The sequence below is a fragment of the Notothenia coriiceps genome, unplaced genomic scaffold (genome assembly GCF_000735185.1).
Source record: "Notothenia coriiceps isolate Sejong01 unplaced genomic scaffold, NC01 NC01_scaffold00005787, whole genome shotgun sequence".
NCBI lineage: Eukaryota > Metazoa > Chordata > Actinopteri > Perciformes > Nototheniidae > Notothenia > Notothenia coriiceps.
This window is the reverse complement of record NW_011338488.1, coordinates 75,374-79,552: the sequence shown is the minus strand read 5'-3', so window position 1 is coordinate 79,552 and position 4,179 is coordinate 75,374. Positions and strand designations below refer to the sequence as shown.

The window sequence follows — 4,179 nt, the reverse complement described above, 5'->3', positions numbered from 1 at the left end:
GGAGGACTACGGCTTGTGGATGCGTGTTGCGTGAGACGTTGTTATGAATTGTGTTGGGTGACCGTGTGCCGGCAGCATAGTAACAAATAGCATATTACTGAAAAAAACAAGCCTGTTTTATTTGGTATACAAGAAAACCAATCATTACTTGACTACATGATGATCAGAATGTTTCTGTATTTTTTGATGCTAAATTAGTTTTACAGAATTTCCTTACACTATCGAGTTCTGGATGAAACAATACCAGTGTCAAACCGGGAGGTTCAAACCCCACTGCAGTCAGCATGTCGTTGTGTCCCTGGGCAAGACACTTCACCCCAAATTGCTCCTGTGGGGATTGCCCACAGTCTTGAGTATGTAAGTCACTTTGGATAAAAGCGTGTAACATGTAATGTAATAATGTAATGTAATATCAAGCGGGGAAAAGCAGAAAATCCAGTCGACTCCAAATGAGTACCTGGAACCAGCAAATATGTATATTCTTTCTTGATTACATCCCTAAAGCGGTCCTATAAAAAAGAATAATAGGGCCTCTTTAAGTGATAACATGTTTCTGAATCATATTATTTTAAAGTATTTATCAATGACTATTTTCTCAACTCTAGTTGATATATTGCATCATCGTTCTCCGGTTCTCTGTGTATTTAGATTGTTGTAATGTTGCGTCACGTCACGTCTAACCCAGTCTATGTTCTAACTTCTAACCCTCTGTTTTTGTTGATCACAACCAGGGCTGTCATTCAGTGCGATGCTTCACAACCCTAATTATGAAAGAATGCCCCCGGGGCAGCCATAGCATTCCTCTTCTAGGAGTCTACCTGCGTGCCAAGATCGAAATGTACAAGTGAAGAACATTCCTGGGAGGTGATACCTCACCAAGGAGTGTCCTTCTCACCTGGATTCACAGAGACAACTGGAAACCAAACAAAGGTTGCCTGGAAACATGCCTAACAGTTCAACCGAGATGAAAAAAGAAAAACGTCTCTGATCCACTGGCAATTTGTGGCTGCTCAAATGAAACGTTGAAAGCCTAAAAAGCTCTTTTGGGGGGTTTTATGTGATCCTCAGTTTGTACCTGTGAGAAAAGAGTGAGTCATTTTCTTATAATAGGAGGCTGACAACTCCATCTGTCTCTGCTCTGAGTCTCTCTCTCTCACACACACAGGCACAAAGTAATCTCAATTCTTCTCAACTCCTCGCCTGACACTGACAATGTGTAAGTGTTGATGTTAGAAAAACTGCCATGAAAATAAAAATAAACCACACACACATGCACACACACATACTAGGGCTGCTCAATTAATCGTATTTTAATCGCAATCTCGATTACGAAAACGTTTTTAATAATCGTGATATCAATTATTGACCCAAATAATCGAGATTATGATTTTTGCCATAATCGAGCACCCCTAACAACTGCGTCAAACCGGGATCTACTCGTCTAAATCTAGACATCTTAAATCACCTGAAGAGTGATTGAGTGTGTGTGTGTGTGTGTGTGTGTGTGTGTGTGTGTGTGTGTGTGTGTGTATCACTGGTTGTTTGATCTCCATTACAAAAGTGGATCACATTTCAACTATTGCCAAAACAGTTTGCAAGTCATATATCTCTCTCACAATGATCCAGTTCTTCTTTGTTTCCTCTGATAAAGTATCAGATTTAAACACACATTTCATTTAAGTGAGGTAAATGATATCATTTGACGTTTTGTGGCACCTTGTCATCCAGAGACAAAACAAACCGCAACAATCCAGAGTGAGTCATGATGGGTTTCAGTTACTTAAACCAATCTGAAGTGGATCTGACTCACTGTTCATTTGGTAGCAACAACAAAACAAGTCTCCTGAAACTGTGCACCTTCTGCAGAATAAGCACACACACCTTCACTCGGAAGTCAAATATGAGTTTGTTTCCAGGAAATGCCTTTCCCCACCCTGACCACCACTCACACACTTGACAGCGACACAAAGAGAGCGTCTTTGTAACACACACATGCAGAGCCGCACCTCATTATAGCAGTACACACACATGTAGTGCATCAGAATGAGTGCATATAGTATTGTCAATTAAAGAAAATGGAAAAATGACGTATTCAAAACAAGTTGTATATATATAGCCCAACATCACAAAACACATTTGTCTCAGTAGGCTTTACAGGTTAATACACATGAATGACAATATATGATTTCAAGAGTAACAGGATAGACTATAAAAACAATTACAAATACAGTAAAATCTTCTATATTTATTGAGACATTGATGAGCATGCTATGGATGTTTGGGTTGCTGATCAAAAATGTCTCAAAAGGCTGGGGAAGAAGGACATAACTAACAAAAGATTCCAATCAAATTAGAGCTGAATGAAGCACCTCAGGTAAAGTGAAGACATGTTTTTGTTTTCTTTTGCTTTAACGTATTTGCATGCAGTACATTTTAATTGAACAGTTTCACAATGCATGGATTTACAGCGCATAGTTAGTACATCAACCAATGCACAATCAAAACAGCAAGAGGATAGTGCTTTGTAGCTATCGGTAGCCTATGTCGCTAACTCCTGTTATCAAGTTCATTGCATTTACTTTCCTTTACCCTAACCCTACTGATGCCGGATGGTGGAACAACCAAAGTTAGGGTAGAAAACTAAATGCAGTGTTGTTGATAGTTGCTAAGCTCTGAGGAAAACGGATAGTGATCCGGTCGTCACTGCCACAGCAGTGCCAGCAAAAATACCCCTTGAAAAAGTTAGTCTATTTCCACCGTAACAAACATGGAGTTTAAAGAATAACTAAAATGGATCACGAAACTGAAGAATGTCTACAGATGAAGAACCCTCTTTGTCCCCTTTACATACTGCACACTAATGTACTGTCTACAGCAGATGAGTCACCTGAAATGACATGAGCCCTCAAAGGGAAACCATCACGTATTGTTTGGTCTTTGTTTTGGTCTGCAGCTCTAATCTGAATACGGTTGAGCTGCAGCACTCAGTCTGACTCATGGGGCTTTTACCTTTGGATTGGTGAGCGTACAGTCCAAGCCACTTACAGCTACTTCCCCAAAACAAACACACATCTTCTCTCGAGCCCTGATGATATAAAAAACACACGTATCTCCTGTGGACTGCGACATGTGTGAGCAGGCAGACCTCGGATCTGTCTCGGAAACCATGTTTTTCCTTTCAGACTGCCAGGGGAAAGATCTGTTATTTGAACAGTCTGAACAGTAAAAGTCAAGGAATGCACTGACCTTTGTCAGTGCATACATGTGTGTAACCGCCCTGTGTAACACACATGTGTGTAACCGCCCTGTGTAATACATATGTGTGTAACCGCCCTGCAACACACATGTGTGTAACCGCCCTGTGTAACACACATGTGTGTAACCGCCCTGTGTAACACACATGGTACTTTTTATTAACGCACAAATGGACAGGTAAATACATATAATCAACTTCTTTATCACATGTCATTATGCAAGACACGAATCATGTTGTTCCTTCATTTTATGCATACAAAAGGTTTACAATGCACATCCATCTTGTGGTGTTCATCATGCAGCAAACATTTAAGATTCGTAGTAGAAATAACTCACAGTTTGGTCAAGTTTAGTATATTTTTTATTGCATTCTTACCGATTCCTGTACATTTGTACTGATTTTAGTGGAAACACGTCATGCTGCAAAGAAAGATTTCAGTTTAAGTCAGTTTGTTTTGCGCTAAAGTACAACCCTGCACACACATACTGTACAAAGCCCACCCACAGGCACTTTTAGATGACCTTTGGTGATGTTGTTACAGTTAGCTGTTAGCTGTCAGAAACAGTCAAACCTGCAGCAACACATCCATTTCCAGAGGCTCCATAACCAAAAAGGGTCTAATAACAGTGTCAAATGGGTGTAATAACTAAATAAATAATAAATGAATAATTTTGGTTTCTCTAACAGGGCTTCAAAAGAGGGGTTTTTTTTCATATTTAAACATTTAAAGGGGACCTATCATGCAAAATGCACTTTGTGATGTCTTTCATACATACTAACCTGTACTGGAGAGAGCATGTGTTTAAAAAGCAGGTAATATAAAAAGGAACTCACCTTGATATAAACCTGTAAGAGAAAAAGCATTTGAGCTCCATACTATTTCAGAAATAATCCTTGATGTGGTTTAGAACAGGATGGCGTTT

General features: G+C 39.6%; 1 protein-coding gene across 1 annotated transcript in view; it reads right to left on the bottom strand.

Moving 5' to 3' along the window:
- znf574 (zinc finger protein 574) overlaps positions 1-4,179 on the bottom strand; it is a 29,728-nt gene that overhangs the window by 1,361 nt on the left and 24,188 nt on the right. The window lies entirely within an intron of this gene.